Here is a 17,741-nt window from a genome sequence, read left to right on the forward strand (position 1 = left end):
TAAAGTTAAAGGTTCAAATTAGTAAAAAAAAAAATGTGGTTGAGAAAGGAGATCTTTAAAGATTTCTCACTCTTTTAATATGTAATGAAAGTACAAATATTTTCATCATGATCTTAATATTATTAATATCATTAATAAAACTCAACAGTCAATCAACAATAGCATATTTTATTGTAACAGTGAAATAAGAAAGGAACGTGGGGAAGTTGTAGTGTTTCCCACTGTTAGTTTACAAATAACAATATTTAAGCACAAAATATTAAACCAACATAATTAAGGCTCTTATACCTCAAGAGTCAGTTAGCAATAATATTGAAAGTATCTAAATTACTAAATGGTAGAGGAACACACTCCTGTGTAGTCTAGCTGCACCAAAATAGAAATGTCTAAATTGAAGTCAGCGTAATGTTTTCGAAAGAACAAATCAGGCTTCTGCAGTTGGTTTGAATAAGATGCCTGAAGTGTGAATATATAAAGTTGACTGTCATACACGGTGACCCCTCCGGAGCTCTCCTCCGCTGGGTTCATGCTTCTCTCATAAGCGTAGCTTCTTGAAGGCTCATGTGAGAGCTGTTGAGTGGAAGAGTAAATTTCCTAATATTTCTCCTACTTCAGGGAGTGAGTGCAAAAAGGGGGGGGGGACTTAAAAACACATTCTTTTTAGCAAACGTTTTTTGAAGGTTCAAAGGTGGGTGGGTGAAAGTCGAATGTGTCATGTCTAGTAGTACTTGAGCAGCTGCATATTTCCTACCGTAGAAAAAATAGGGATCTTCTGGTTGGTTCAGATGTACACCTCTAGATAATTGAAACTTTCACCAGGGGTTTTGGACTTTCTATAAGAAAAAACAATAATTGGAAATTGTTCATTGTGAATACATTAGATTTGTACAGACAAAACATTCATGAAGTGCAATTATAGCCAGTGTTGCTATATTAGTATGAATGTTAATAGCATGTTTGTTTTTGAAATGGGTTATGCATTCTGATAAATGTCTGCTTTAATCTAGTCATCTGTGTATCACTTGTCTAAGTACTCTCATTTAAGATGCCATATCCCTTCTTGTAGCAATAAAGGGGTAAAGCAACATTAATATTAAATAATTAGAAAAACAAAAGGGGAATGATTAAACATATTTACATAATTGAAATAACACTGTGTCGCAGTGGGAAATCGGGACAATGTTGTCTCCTTTCAAAGTAATTCATAATTCAGATTTTTAATTATGGCATATTCATTCATTTAAAGATGATTCTGGATGAGAGGGCCACTAATGAAATACAATCATTAGCATCTAAACAAAGTAATTTACAAAGTCTCCTTTAGGGGAAAAGATTTCTAGAACATCATCAATCACACAAGATATGCAAAAACAAGCAATTAAACCACACACAAGAACTACAACAGCCTTATATATCAGTAATGTACACATGAAAACATAACTGATTACAATGATTAGACTAGGGTAGTGTGGTTAATTTGTATTTTATGTAGTGATTCCATGGAAGAATGCACCCGGACAGACACATTACACAGAAGAGGAACTTCATTTCATTAATACTCGCTTAAAACACATGACCAAAAAAACCCAAAATACAAACCTTGAATTTTGAGTTGTTGCCTGTTCATCCATGTGGGATCAAAATCCTACATAGTCTGATAAAACATCTTCCTTTCTCCTGCATCTCTTTTTGCCTGCTGTTTACTTTTATAAACTGGCAAAATGTGGGATTAGGAAAGTATTTTGTGGAAGGCAGGTACTGCATTGGTTTCTCATTCTTTGTTCAAATCCTGCTTTAGGCTTCCAAAGACAAAGTGCTTCCAGCCCTCACAGGGTCCGTGATTTACTTAGGTTCTTCCTCCATGTGCACGATTACAGAGCATTAAACTTACAGCAGGACTAAATGGAGAGTACAATTCTCTGACTTTGAATGCTTGTGTATGGTATCTTGCTCAATGGACCCACAAAAAGGCTGGTTTCATACACTGTTCCTGTAGGCCACATTATAATCTTGTTGAAAACCTATACTACTTACTTCTGCCAGTAGATTTTTCTTTGTGAAGGTGGAAGGAAGGCTTGGGTGTAAAAGCCAGAGGAATTAGGAGAGTGGTGTGGTATCGAGGAGGGGGGGAGTCCATGGAGAAGGCTGGCACTCCTGGTGTAAGCTGAGCCGCCTTCGATAACCACAAGCTACAGAAGCCAAAATATGCTCTATTGGGTACTCAAAGGATAAAAATACTGGTTAATTTTCAACAGCGCTCCTTCATTTGACTTTACAATTTACAACAGTGAACATTAATGCAGGAATAGCTTGGTTGAGGAGGAGTTTAAAATTAGAGCCCCTCTTCTCATTAGCCCCAACAGCCTGACCCAGGGTGACTGAGAAGCAATTTGTCGCCAGATTCTCATTTTGCTTCTGTTATGGCTCCTTGTAAATGAAGCGCGGCAATTTATTGTAGCACCTCTAGGAGTCAAGAACATAATGTGTAAAACACATACAAAAAAAATCTTTCTTCACATTCATTAACACCCAGCACATAGAGGCTGTTCACTTTTCCCTCTAATGAAGTGGGGGGGGGGGGGTGGATCTTAAATCTAAAGCTTTCCATCATGTGAAGAAGTCCTCTTCAGGCCATTAGACAGAGGCTGAGTTGTATTGAAGAAAGGTCATTGACAAAAACAGAGAATGGCAATATGAGGAAAAATAGAAAATGGATAAAGGAAGAGACTTTAGAAGCCTCAAAGAATGGAAAGTACATTTTTGGCATCCACGATCAACCCTCCTTGTCTCTCAGTGTATTTTCTGTTGTAGGTGAAGAAAAGAATATGTGGCTTTTTATATAGCTGGAAATTGCTCTAGTGTTTGGCCAATTCTCATTTCTTCACCCTTGATCTGACCCTTGTAAGCGGCATTAAGTCAGGTTCATTTGAAGATCATATTGTCTTTAATCTCTGAAACCCGTTTGCTTGTTTCCTCTCCCCTCCCACATCCTTTGCAAAAAACTGCGGTGTCCAGTTTTAATGCATTCTGACTGCGTAAGAGGCTGCTCTGGCCCAGGGCTGGCCATAGGCTTTTATCTTACTCCTGTGATTAATTCTGATTAATGGTTTGGTGTGTGTGGGGTCTCACAAATGGCACCTCCAGATGAACCTAATAACAAATTAGTATATGGAAAAAATTGCCAGAGGGTCCAGGAGTGCCCTTTTGGATTAAATGCTGACAGTTGTCATATATGCTCACCCATTTCATGATGTAGTAATAGGCACTCAATAGTTATGGCAATAATAGCAGTCTTTTAAAACTCATTTTAATAAAAGTCAAATATTGAGTATATAGAACCAGGCAAAAAAGTCAGTAAAATTTGAAAGGTTTTCTTTTTCTTTCTTTCTTTCTTTCTTTCTTTCTTTCTTTCTTTCTTTCTTTCTTTTTCTTTCTTTCTTTCTTTTTCTTTTTCTTTCTTTCTTTCTTTCTTAATGTTTATTTATCTTTCAGAGAGAGAGAGAGAGAGAGAGAGCAGGGGAGGGGCTGAGAGGGGGAGATATAGAATCCAAAACAGGCTCCAGGTTCTAAGCTGTCAGCACAGAGCCTGACATGGGGCTTGAACCCATGAACTATGAGATCATGACCTGAGCTGAAGTCGGACCCTTAACCAACTGAGCCATCTAGGTGCCCCTGAAAGATTTTCTTCTGAGAGTTCATTGAGTGTTTATGAAGTACCAGGTACTGGGCAAGGCAGAGGAAATGATTTAACTAAGTTATCTCCTCATAACACTACGTTAGTATAATTAAAGTAGGTATAGGAGATTATGCATAGTAATATAGAATACAAATATTAATATCTTCCTCCCCACAATGCAGATGAGGAAACTGAGGCACAGAGATGTAGAATTACATGTCCAAAGTTGAAGAGTGAGAAAGAGGCAGAGCTAGGGTTCCAGCCCAGGCCACATGTTACCAAGGCGTGCACCCATCCTCTCAGCAGTCTGCCTCTCCCTGCAGGTCCTTTTGTTCCAGACTCCCACAACAAGGTCCTGTTCTTGCTTCTCCTAAACTTAACAAACATCAATGTTTTTGATGCTACAGGTTAAAATTTTCTCTTTAAAATATTGAAATTTGTAATACTAAAGCACTTAAGCTTCTGTTTCCTGAATCATCAAATTTACTGTAGAGAATAAAACATTACTGTTTCTTTTCTGCCTTATCCAAATGAGCAATGTCCATTTTTATGGACATTCTTTATTCTCCTCTCATCTACCTTTCTTAGTTCCACACGTAGTATATCTGAGATTTAGGCTGGTTTTGCTTTTGGCAGATAAGTTTTGGTTGGTTTTTTTTTTTTAATTTTTTTAACGTTTATTTATTTTTGAGACAGAGAGAGACAGAGCATGAACGGGGGAGGGGCAGAGGGAGAGGGAGACACAGAATCGGAAGCAGGCTCCAGGCTCTGAGCCATCAGCCCAGAGCCCCACGCGGGGCTCAAACCCACGGACCGCGAAATCGTGACCTGAGCTGAAGTCGGACACCCAACTGACCGAGCCACCCAGGCGCCCCTTGGTTTTTAATGTTTTATTTGTCCTCACTCATAAACAGCATGTCTACTGACTAAGCATGGTTAATATTTGAAGGGCAAAATTTGTCACACCCAAAAAAGGTAAAATGAAAGAAATGTAAGAACAGTTGTCTTAGGCAATTTGGGTGGCTATAACAAAATTACCATCAACTGGATGGTTTATCTGCAACATAAATTTATTTCTCACAGTTCTGGAGGCTGGAAGTCCAAGATCAGGGTGCTGGCATGGTCACTTTCTGATAAGGGCTTTCTTCATAGTTGGCAGTGGCTGCCTTTTCACTGTGTCCTCACAAGGTGGAAAAAGAGCTAGTTAGTTCTTGTTTTGTTTTGCTTTGTTTTTTTTCTTATAAGGACACTAATCTCATTTATGAGGGTTCTACCTTTTTGATCTGATTACCTACCGAAGGCCCTACCTGCAAATACTATCACACAGAGATTAGGGTTTCACCATATGAATTCTGGGAAGACACAACATTCAGTCCGTAATAACAATTCAACTAAAAAACCTTTTGTTACAATTCTCAATTTCTCTCTGCTTTGATGTCTAAGTGCTACAGAACACATTGGCAGTACTGACTGCTATCTGTAGCTCATTCCTGGATGGGATCTTGATTACCTCACTGGGGCAGCTACTGCTACCCCAGTTAGCTACCTGCTAACTGCATGAGACAGAGACCTGAGCAACTTAACAATTGTGATATTGTGGTTTATAATAAGAAATATGTATTTGGTATTCATCCCCATTTCTGGCACAGAACTCCTAAATCCCTTGGAATTTCCTAAGTGATGACAGCTATACAGGTGTCTTCTTATGTTACTGAGGTAACTTTTGGACTGCATCTAAGGATGGGGGCTAGTTGCCAGTGGAGCCAACCATGTGATTGGAGGGTCAGCACTTTCAGTCTCACCCCTTGACCTCTGGGCAGGGGAGAGGAACTGGAGGTTGAGTTCAATCACCAATGATCAATGATTTCATTAATTGTGCCTTTATTTTTAAAAATTTTTTAATGTTTGTTTATTTTTGAGAGAGAGAGAAACAGGGGAGGGGCAGAGAGAGAGGGACACACAGAATCTGAAGCAGGCTCCAGGTTCTGAACTGTCAGCACAGAGCCTGATCCGGGGCTTGAACCCATGGACCGTGAGATCATGACCTAAGCTGAAGTTGGCTACTTAACGCACTGAGCCTCCCATGGTGCCCCAATCATGCCTTTTTAATGAAGCCTCCATAAAAACCCAAAAGGAGAGGTTCAGAGAGCTTCTGGACTGGTGAATACATGGAGGTGCTGGAAGATGGGCACCCTGGAGAAGGTATGGGAAGCCTGCAGCCCTTTCCAGCATACCTTGCCCTGGGCATCTCATCCATCTGGCTGTTACTGAGTTATATCCTTTCATAATAAATTCAGTCAGTAACCTAGTGAGTAAATGTTTCTCAGTTCTGTGAGCTGCTCTAGCAAATTAATCAGACCCAAGGAGTGGGTGGTTGGAATCTCTGACCTTTAGCAATTTCATCTAAAGCCCCGGTGACAACTTGAACTCTCCACTGGCATCTGAAGTGTATGTGTGTGTGTGTGTGTGTGTGTGTGTGTGTGTGTGTGTGTGTAGGGGGGGTAAGGGCTGTCTTGTAGAAGTGACCCCCTTTACCTGTGGAATATGATGCTATCTTAAGTAGACAGCAGTTGCTGTTGTTGTTGGGAAAACATGTCCCCCTCCACCCTTGCACGTTAGAAACTGGGGTCAGAAGACCCTTAATAATGAAAGAATGTAAGCTGCTGTAGTTGAATCCCATCATCATCTGGGGATTGTGATTGTGTGTATCTAGTTCTGTAGGACTATTAGCTCCACATGGACAGAATATGTCAGTCTTAGTGTATTCCTAAGGGAACAGCACAAGTTGTCACTGAAGGAATGATTCTTCTTTAGCAAAAACAGCCCTGGGGCGTCTGCACTCCGAAGGCTTTAAACAAACTTGAGTAAATGTGACATTGACCGGAAACTGGTCTATTTATTTCTAATTGTCTATTATTTCACTCAGAGCCATTCAATTCCTTTGAATTAACTGTGATAGTCTCCCTACCGTTCTTTAATAAAATTTTTTTTATTGTTTATTCATTTCTGAAAGACAGAGAGAGAGAAAGTGTGAGTAGGGGAGGGGCAGACAGAGAGGAAGACACAGAATTTGAAGCAGGCTCCAAGCTCTGCTCAGTCAGCACAGAGCCTGACACAGGGCTTGAACTCACAAACTGTGAGATCCTGACCTGGATGCTTAACCAACTGAGCCACCAACGCACCCCTATAATTCTTATTTTCTTAAAATGTCATGTGATTCCTGAGGGACAAAAGAAAAGTTTTCCCACATAATACTTTGTGTACAATAAGCACTAAATAAAAATTGTGGGTTAATAATCTAAACCTTTATTAATTCCTCCACTGATTAAAAAAAACATATTTGTACCTCTTGTATGCAACCAGAATAGGCTAGATGCTGAGCTAGATGTTGGGGATTTAAAGATGGAGAATTTCTGTTCTTAAACTTAAGATCAATGAAGGGAGACACACAGAAACAGATGTAAAAAGATAGATTTCTCACTGATAATGTTCTAAACTGAGAAGCTTTGTTTATACATCAGGTTATCTGGGATTGTGTAGTTGATAAATTCACATGATTGACTGGATTTATTTCTTACTTTCCACAAAGCTGCTTTGGTGCGGTGTAGACCACAAAATACAGATTATTAAATCAATCATTCTCAGAGATTAAAGTCAGTACATTCAGTACCTTCAGAGTAGTCTCAGTCAAATCCTAATTCCAACTTCTATATGATGTCATTTAGGTATTTGTGGGTTGTTCTCATGGGCTCATAAAGCCTAGGAGCCAAATTTACAGTGAAGCAAAAATTTCAGGGTACCTCACACACATGGGGCCCTAGAAATGAGTTCATATGGGCATATGTCTTAGCAAAACTTGCCAAAAGAAGATATTTTATCCATTGCTGTCTATGCCTTTCCATTTCAACTTCCCGTCCATCACAGGTAGGGTAGTGTATTAGCAGCCCGTAGCAGTTCTTGGATACAACTAAGTGAAAATTGATTTGGAATGCATACTATTTGGATTCAGTGGGATCCATTTATATGTTTGCAATCATTTCTGTATACAGTTAAATTACTCTAGCTGCTATAGTCCTGATTTGAAAATTGAAATGAAATATATAGGATTTCAGAGGACCTTGAATAATCAAAATAATTGTGAAAAAGAAGAACAAAGTGGAAGACTCATATTTCTTGATTTCCAAACTTACTACAAAGATATAGTAATCCAAACAGTGTGTTACTGGCATAAGGATACACATATGGACTGATCGAATAGAATTGAGAGCCCAGAAATAAATTTTTATGTATATGGTCAGTTGATTTTCAACAAGGGCTCCAAGGCCATTCAATGAGAAAAGAACAGTCTCTTCAACAGATGGCACTGGGGAAAGGGGTACCACATGCCAAAAAATCACTTAAGTATTCTGTAGCCAGTGGTGCCTGGTTGGCTAAGTTGGTAGAGCATGAGATGCTTGATGTTGGGAGTCGTGGGTTTGAGCTCCATGTTGGGGGTAGAGATTACTTAAAAAATAAATAATACAATAGTCTTTAAGAAAAAGTTTCTGTAGCCAAAAAGTAGGAGAAACAGTATTATAGAGGTATGCCAAACAGATAAATAACAAAAGTATTACATTATTCCTATGAATTTTGTGATACTTTGATAACTTTTCCAAATTTGACTTCTTATTCTAAATAAGTATTGACCTTCATACCTAGTTTTGTATTCATAAGTTTTTTTGTTTATTCTGAAAGTGCTCCCGCCCCCCCACCCCCACAAACTGTATAAGTTTCAGGTCCCATAAAACCTGTGTTGACCTCTGGAAACTAGGTAGCAGGTCTCCACTAGACCAAATAGAACATATATTAATGACAAATGGAGTAAGGCTGAATGCTAGCTGCACTCGCTTCCTTAGCTGGGTGCTCTCATCTAAGGTACACATGAAAATTCTACCCAGAAGCTTTCTCACCTACTACACAGATGTTTCAAGTGGGGTTTGATCTACTCAGTATAAAATAAGGCTATCTTCTTCTAGATACTAGTTTTTCAAAACTGTTAATGACTATAGTTTTGGGCACTGAAGTGATTTAGCACTCTATATTTTCATTAATTAAAAAAATATTTATTAGGTATATACTCTGTACAAGGCCCTGTGATAACCAAAAAGATGAGTGAAGCTAGATTCTGTCCTCAAATCAGTCTAGTAAGGGAGCTATCTATGTAGTAAAATATAAACAGTGATGAGTCTCAGAGAGGCTCTTAGAAAGTATTATGAGTGTATGATCATATAATGTATTGTTCAAGCTGGGGTACTTTTGAGAGTGAAAGAAAATGCTTCTAAGAGTTGAACTAAGACAACAGGCATAAAGTGGGACAGTCCCAGGCAAACCAAGACCTATAGTAACCCTTGTTATGAGGAATTGGCAGGGAGGAAAATCATAGTGGAAAGGGGCATCTGTGATAGTTTTATGTGTTGGCTTGACTGAATCAGTGGATGCCCATATATCTGGTTAAACATTATTTCTAGATGTGTCTGTGAGGATGTTGCTGAATGAGATTAGCATTTGAATCAGTGGACTCAGTGAAGTAGATTAACCTTCCCGAAAGTGGGTGGGCTTATCACCTTTTTTCTTGCCCTTCAACTGAGATTTACATCAGCTGCCCTGGTTCCCAGGCCTTTGTACTTGAACTGAATTACACCACTGGGTTTCCTGAGTCTTCGGCTCACAGAAGGCAGACATGGCACTTCTCAGCTTCCGTAATTGGGTGAGTCAATTCAGAATAAATCTCCTTTTATATCCCAGTGGTTCTGTTTCTCTGAAAAAGCTGTACTAATAGAGCTTCCACATTATATGTAGAAACTGAGGCCTAGGGGACCAATGAGTGAGATAAAGACACAGGAAGAAAGTAACAAATCATCAAATTCTGATCACCATTTATCTTAAAGTTGACTAGACCATGGTGCTCCTGACCCCTCAGAGAAATGTTCATTGTACATTATCTTATGACAGTTAAAAAACTTGGAGAAATACTAATAAGATTACACATCTCTGAGTAGTCCTTATTCTAAAGTCATGTGTCAAAGAGTATTTTTTTTAGCAATAGTCAAAAGCATTTTCTCGGAAGATAATGTTTTATGAGCAAAGGCTGTTTTGAAATTGTAACATAATACTGTCCTTCCTACCTTTATCAGGGTGTCTGCAACCTGATGAGTTTCTTAAAAGATTATGATTTCCCTGTGTTCAACCTACATGTCTGCATGGACAGGGGTAAGAACAACCAATCAAAGCCACAGTTTAGAAATGGCCAACTATCATGAGGAATAATCCATGGCCTATTTTAGATAAAATTCTGACAGCTTGCTCTTGTGACAAAGATGTTAACAAGGAAAGAAAATGGCACTAATTTAATCCATTCTTATAGTTCATTCTAAAATGAGACTAGCATGACACCAAGTTATAATAATAAATACTATAGTAATTTCACAATTCTTCCTACATGCTGTTCACACTCCTTTCACATGCAAATTTGCCATCCATTGCTTCATGACAGTGATTTTAAGTGCATTAAAGAATTCTGAATTGTCTTATACTTGATCTCCTAATTATGTTGCCAGAACATACACAGAATAGTACCATACACTGGCATTTGTCTGATTTATAGCATTTCTTCATACAGTGGGTTCCCCACTTCTCCTGAAGATCTGGGTTCTTGGACACAGTAACAGTAGTAAGATTCAATAACTACTCCTGCAATGATTAGTAATAATCAAATAATCACTACGAGTAGTTGAAAGAGAGAAGTTAACACTTTCCAAATATGAAGTCACTGTGAAATACAAATATTTATTTTGTAATACAAATTTACATTTATAAAAAGTTAAAAAAAACAGAACATTTGAAAGAGATGTCTAAAGATAAGTTTTTAAGGACATGTTTGAAAAGGCTACATAACTGTGAAAAAGAGATACTGAAGATCATTGCTTCTGGGTATCCCACTTTTCTCCAGCGCTTTGGGGGCAGTGTCCTGGGCTAGTGCACTGGGTGTAAAGCACAGCATTGGTGTGATGTAAAAAAAATTAGAAATGTTACAATTGTTTAAGGATTGTGAAACCCAAGCCAGTTAGGATTTTCTCATATGTGTTCGTGGCTGACACAAAGAATGCTTAGATCTACTATTCTGGATGAATTTGAAAAGAATGAAAAGTCTGGACAAAGCACCTTCCCCTGACTTCATCTAGTTTATAATCCATGAAGAGATAGTATCTGAAGGTAACCCAAAGCAAGTATATTGGAACACCCTCCACTTTGATGAAAGTATGGAGAAGTGGTAATCAGTTTCATTATATGCTTTTATTTCTAAATACTATGTCATGCTTGGTGATTCCGTGGTGAGAGATTGTGGGGCAATGAATTGAAGTGTCTACTTTTTGGGAAATGACTTTTGTACTTTTCCCTGTGAATAGAAAATTGTGACTGAGGGAGAGTCCCAGGTGACAGCCATTTCTTTAGCATCTTGCCCACCAGGAGAGTGGAAACAAGGCTCTGACTCTGTCAGTAACTTCGCTGCGTGCTTGTTTAATTAATTAACCACAGCCTCAGAATTCGGCTTAATAGCCTTAATTACGCAGGAAAACAATACACTGTGTAAATTAGTATACACCAGACGTGACATAATTACCAGGGCAGGGTGGACAGCATTTTGTTGAAGTGCTGCTTTAAATGAGTCATTTCAATGCTGAAAATATATTTTTTGTATTTGAGAGCTAATGTACTGAATTGTTCTTTCAGAAACCTGGTTCCAAGTGCTCTAAAATGCCAGGTAGGTGGAAAATAATAAATTCTGTGTCTTTTGGGATAAAAACCACATTTTGTATTATACTGCTGGGTGGCACAATCACTGTAATTTAGGAAGGTTGCTATTATTGTATGAGCAAACTTTTTTTATATTATTACTGTTTATTTTAATGCAGGGACATATTCTCTAGCAGACACATAATGAAAATGGCCTTGTATTAAAATTGTTTACCTGCTGTTTGCTGAAAGGTGTTGTAAAAATTAGAAATAGAAAAGACCTCCTATGGCACCTAGTCCATCCCAGGCAGGGCAGAGAAAAAGATTATACCCTTTAGCAGCTTTGCTAGGGAGCCAAAAATAGACCCCACTTTCATATGTCTCACTGAGTAAATTGTAGGTGGAAGGATGAGATCGTTTGTGTCAATTCAGGAGGAAAAACAGTATTCCCACAAATGTTGAGAAAGAGGGGGTACCAATTTATTGACAAATAAATTGACTGAGGTCCCACATTTGAGGGATTTAAGGTCAAAACAATTTTTTTTTAATTCCTCAATTGATTGTGCTGACTTGTGCAATTATTTAGAGTTTCCCCGTTAACTTATCCAATTATCTGTGTAACTACATAGGCATTGGAAACAAGAGTGGAGAACGTTATTCTTTCACTCTGGAGATTAAGTGCAATAAAATACTGGATTGCTTTGAATATTACCAGCTTTTCGTTCCTTTCTGACTTTTCTCAAGGTACAAAGGAGCAAGACATGGCAAAAAATGTACATAAAAGCAGGAGGAAGCAGATGAGTCACAAGAGGCCTAGATTATTTGCACCAGAAATGAGCCCAGAATGGGTTGAAGTGACACTGCTGCGATAAAGCTGAATTAGCCCTTGGCAAATTGTTTCTGAGACCTTTTCTCTCTTTTCTCCACCCTTTGCCTTTCCTGTCAGTACCCATCCACTCCCATTTTCCTTCCCCGGGGCCCCAAGAACCTCCTCCAGTCAGTGAAAATCTTCACCAAACTAAATTGGAAAAAAACCCGATGTTAGGTATCTACCCATCTATTTCACAAATTCAGTATCTCTTTGTGGCCCCTTCCTCCACCCTTCTGTCAGATCTCCGTTGTGATTAGAGAAGGGGCTACTTAGCAAGTCTTAGTCGCTTAAGAATTTCAAGGGCTTTCATGTTAATGACTGTAACAGGCAGCAGCTAAAGGGCCCCAGTGATCCCCACCTCCTGGTGTTCTGCCTGTGTGTAACCCCCTCTCCTTGAGTGTGAGCTGCACCTAGTGCCTGGATTCTAACAGAATATGGCAAAAGTGATGAGATGTCACTTCTGAGATTAGGTGACAAAAAGATTGTGGCTTCTTTCTTAGGCTCTTGCACTCTTTCTGGCTTACTCTGAGAGAAGCTGCCTGCCATATTGGGTATGTCCTATGGATAGGAACAGAAGGAGGCCTTCAGCCAACAGCTAGCGAAGAACTGCATCATGCCAATGACAGGAGTAAGCTTCCAAACTGAACCTTCCGGGGTCAAGTGAACCCAGACCTAGCTGACAGCCTGCCTGCAATTTCATGACTGACTTTGAGTCCGAGCCATCCAGCTAAGCTGTGCCCAGATTCCTGACCCACAGAAACTGTGAGATAATAAACGTTCGTTCTTTCAAAATTCTAAATGGGTAACAAACGACACAATGAATTATCTCATGTAAAACATAAAAATGAATTTCAGTTAAAATGATAATCAATCCGTTTAATTAGTGAACCAATTGGTTAACTTTGCCCCGTATTGCAGACATCAGAACTCACCAGTCAGACTTTCAGTGTGTGTGCTGGGCTGAAGAGCCGAAAGGGCACACTACCATCTGTAGTGCGATGACTGAAAGTTGCTGTCAAATCCCCGCCCAGGCGTAACGGTGCTGCAGGGCAGGGGGCGTGGCTTGGCCTCGCTACTGGCTGCTTGCTGCGCCTGCGCCTGCTCCTGCGCCTGCGTGGTGTGGTGTCCTTCGGCTGGCTAGGCTCTAGTCGGGAGAGCCCAAAGCGCAGAAGTCGGAGGTCGCTGTGGCTGTAGCGGGGGGGGGGGTCACCCCTCCACCTGACCACAAGGTACTTTTGTGGAGGGCTAAACGCCTTCATAGTGGACCTGCTTCTGTTAGTTCTGATGGTTGGCACTCAGGGCTAATAAGACGAAATTTAGAATTTTGAACTCACTATGAACCCACGTAGTCGCTTAGCTTTTATGTCACGTGAGCCTGGCTTGTAAATTTTGCCTTTCATTCCAAGGGAATTCCCACATTTAATTACTGTGGAACTCTTTCTCAAGCAGAATCTTATGACACTAGTGCTCTAAGAAACACATTTTGGGAAACATCGATAAACTATTTCCTGTTATTGGACAGATAGATTGTTGGCAGTTTTTAGCCATTGTAAATAACTGTCATCTTTGGGAACATCTTGAATTATTTCCCACAGTACATCCCTAAGAGAGGAATGCCTGGGTAAAACAACATCTTAAAATTTTTTGATAGAAATTCTCAAATTACTCTTGAGAAATATTTCACCAATTTTATACTCCGGTCTTAGGTATTTTCCTCAAACCGTATCATTGGAAATTGCTGTATTAAATATTTGTCTGGGCACCTGGGTGGCTCAGTCGGTTAAGCGTGGGCTTCAGCTCAGGTCACGATCTCATGATTTGTGAGTTCAAGCCCCGCCTCAGGCTGTTTGCTGACAGCTCAGAGCCTGGTGCCTGCTTCAGATTCTGTGTCTCCCTCTCTCTGCTCTTCCCGGATTTGCCCTCTCTCTCTCTCTCTCTCTCTCTGTCTCTCTCTCTCTCTCTCTCAAAAAATAAACATAAAAAAAATTTAAAAAAATATGTCAATTTGATAGGTAAAAAATTATGTATTTTAAAATGTGTTTTGTTTATTTGATTATTAATGTGGTTAAACATTTATACTTTTGTTTGGTGAATTATTTATTTTTGTACTTTGCCCAGCTATCTTGGGTTTGCCTTTTCATTATTGTGGAAATTTTTAATATAATTTCATGTAAATATAAGTGCTTTGAAGGCAGATAGCTGAGTAGGGGGTTGGGGTAGTGACAAAGGACAGAGGTTGGAGGCACCTTAATTAATTAATTAATTTAGTTTCTAGTTTATTTTGAGAGAGAGAGAGCACGTGCAGGTGAGCAGGGGAGGGGCAGAGAGAGAGAGGGAGACAGAGAATCCCAAGCAGGCTCCATGCTTTCAGCACAGAGCCCAGCATCCCCACGAACTGTGAGATCATGACCTGAGCCTAAATCAAGAGTTGGAAACCTAACCAAGCCAACCAGGCACCCCAGAGGCACATTATTTTAGATAGCATGGTTGAAAAGATTGCTCAGAGAAGGTGACATTTGTTTGTCTGAAACATCTTTTATTTGCCTTTATGGAAAACAATGTCCGCATTCATTTCCATCCTTCCCATTGAGCTCTCCTCCAGGGGGTTGTTCTATATGCAGTGTATTAAAAACTTCCTCTGGCTTCCCATTGAGCTTAGCAAATGGAGAGTCCAGCAGGAGGTCAGAGGGAGGAAAGAGAATGAAATTGGGGTATTTATTTTCCTAAACCTCCCTCCCTTCCCCACCAGTAGTCACTCTGGGCTGATGAAGGTCATTACTTCTCTCAAAGCAACTTTCTCTTCATGAAACTTTCATGGTTCCAGTAACTGCTTTATGCCATTACCCTCTGCCCCCCCTCACCCCCACCCAGTTTTTGAAATAGTAACACCTCTATCCCTTGTAGTTTTCCTAACCCTAAACACACATTTATAGTCGCTTTGCAAATATGCTGTCTTTAAATTATCCCAATTTGAGGGGTGCCTGGGTGGCTCAGTTGGTTAAGCAGCCGACTTCGGCTCAGGTCATGATCTTGTGGTCCGTGAGTTCGAGCCCCGCGTCGGGCTCTGTGCTGACAGCTCAGAGCCTGGAGCCTGTTTCAGATCTGTGTCTCCCTCTCTCTGACCCTCCCCCATTCATGCTTTCTCTGTGTCTCAAAAATAAATAAACGTTAAAAAAAATTTTTTTTAAATAAATAAATTATCCCAATTTCAATGTGCTGTCTATTTACTTTTGAGACCCAGTACCAGAAACCTACCCAGATCCCTTCTACTATTCAACCATCTTTCCACTGCTGTAAGTATTTGCTGCTAATGGCTTATGACTACACACTTCAGAGAATTGCCTTTAGGCTCATGGAGCCACCTTACCCAGAAATGCCCCAGAAGTTTTGCCCTCTCATCCAGGGGGCAGCCTGAAGCCTTTGACTGATGTAAGGGGCAGGGTACAAAAGTCTATTAGCCTTAGTGACTAGGAAAAAAACAACAAAAGGTCAATGAGTCATTTTATCAAATCCTAGGCAGTAATATGAAAATGTGTTGTTTAAAACCGTGAGGTACTTGGGCGGATAGACAAATAGACAGACTACTAGAGAATAGACTGAAATCAGACCAATGTATATTTGGGAGCTTTATATATGAGAGCTGATAAAATCCATAGGAAAAGATGAACTATTTAACAAATACTTCTGAAGATACTGGCTATGTTACAGTACAAGATAAATTTAGATTTCCATACCACATCATTCACAAAAATACATTCCAGTGAGGTTAAAAATCTAAATACCAGGGACGCCTGGGTGGCTCAGCTGGTTAAGCATCTGACTTTGGCTCAGGTCATGCTCTCATGGCTTGTGAGTTCGAGCCCCGCATCAGGCTCTGTGCTGACAGTTCAGAGCCTGGAGCCTCTTCAGATTCTGTGTCTTTCTCTCTCTTTGCACCTCCCCTGCTCACACTCTGTCTCTCAAAAATAAATAAACAAACATTAAAAAAATTTTTTTAAATAAATAAATACCAAAAGAAGCTCTAAAACTTTTAATAAAAAAAATGGGAGGTATTCTTTATGCCATTAGTAGATAATTCTTTTTTTTTTTTTTTTTTTTTTTTTTTAAATTTTTTTTTTCAACGTTTATTTATTTATTTTTGGGACAGAGAGAGACAGAGCATGAACGGGGGAGGGGCAGAGAGAGAGGGAGACACAGAATCGGAAACAGACTCCAGGCTCTGAGCCATCAGCCCAGAGCCCGACGCGGGGCTCGAACTCACGGACCGCGAGATCGTGACCTGGCTGAAGTCGGACGCTTAACCGACTGCGCCACCCAGGCGCCCCAGTAGATAATTCTTAAATGCAAAGAGCAAACAGGAAAATATTTATACATTTTCCTACATTAAGACAAAAAACTTCTGTATGATAAAACGTAAAAAAAAAAATGAACACGCAAGTCACAGAGAAAACAGCTGCAACTCATATTACCAATGAAATATCTATGTCCAGAATATATAAAATGCTTTTAGAAATTGAAAATAGCAAAAGAAATATTGCCAAAAGATATAATAGTAAATTCAGAGAGGAAGAAAGATGTCCAATAAATATATGTAAAGATGTCCAGCCTCTTTAGGAATTAGAAAATGTTAATTAAAACAAAGATATAACATTTTATATTTTCATATTTATTAATTTTGCTAATATCAACTGTTAGTGATAATGTGGAGAAATAAGAACACTAATGCAGGACTGGAGGGAGGGCAATGGATATAATTTGGGAAGGCAATTTAGAACTAGCAAATAAAATTGACAATGCACATTCTCTGTAACTCAACGTTTCTACTACTGGGGCTTGCTTATCAGGGAGAAACTCTTGTTCAAGGAGGCATGTACAAAGATATTTGTACATGAAAAAATACGTTGTAGTTTGGTCCAATGGGAAGCATAAGAATGAAATGAACGAACTAGATTTGAATGTGTCAATGTGTACAAATCTCAAAAACTTGTAGGTTAAAAAAAAAGGTTGAGTATAGATATGGTACCAAACATTTAGCAAGTTTACTCAAAAGAAGAACAAAACATGTATAAGTTTGTTAATACTCATTTTAAGTGGGGTGTTATTTCTGGGTAGATAGGGGTGGAAAGTGGGACTGTACTCGTATTTGTAGTGTTTTGTTTCTTTGAAAATAAAGATAATCTAAAGAGAATTTTAAATAGAAGCAATATATTAATAGAGATTTAATCTCAGTAGTGAGCATATCAATATCTGGTACATTTCCTATAGTTTTCTATTTGGCATAAATAATAATAAAACATTAAAAAACAGCACATGTTAAAAATATATAGAAAAAATTAAAATGAACAATGAAAATAATAAAGCTTTAAATGATGCCTAAATTATTTGTGTTAACATGGCTGTAAAACTCCAGTTAAAAATTTG

General features: G+C 39.1%; 2 long non-coding RNA genes across 3 annotated transcripts in view; one reads left to right on the forward strand and one right to left on the reverse strand.

Annotated features, from left to right (window-relative positions):
- Nucleotides 1-224: 224 nt before the first annotated feature.
- LOC125168744 (uncharacterized) lies at nucleotides 225-13,335 on the reverse strand. 2 transcript variants are annotated; one of them, XR_007153278.1, is made up of 3 exons: nucleotides 13,253-13,335; nucleotides 4,758-4,856; nucleotides 225-833 (listed from the first exon to the last, which is right to left on the reverse strand). It is a non-coding gene; the product is annotated as an uncharacterized LOC125168744 (long non-coding RNA). The 2 variants fall into 2 exon arrangements; XR_007153277.1 differs by having other exon boundaries at nucleotides 4,758-4,849; nucleotides 13,253-13,334.
- A 122-nt stretch (nucleotides 13,336-13,457) lies between these two features.
- Nucleotides 13,458-17,741, forward strand: part of LOC125167784 (uncharacterized) — a 46,607-nt gene continuing 42,323 nt past the window's right edge. The window contains exon 1 of the long non-coding RNA XR_007152946.1: nucleotides 13,458-13,549. This is a non-coding gene — a long non-coding RNA (uncharacterized LOC125167784). The remainder of the gene's footprint in view (nucleotides 13,550-17,741) is intronic.

This window comes from Prionailurus viverrinus, chromosome B3, assembly GCF_022837055.1.
Source record: "Prionailurus viverrinus isolate Anna chromosome B3, UM_Priviv_1.0, whole genome shotgun sequence".
In the NCBI taxonomy this organism is placed as follows: Eukaryota; Metazoa; Chordata; class Mammalia; order Carnivora; family Felidae; genus Prionailurus; species Prionailurus viverrinus.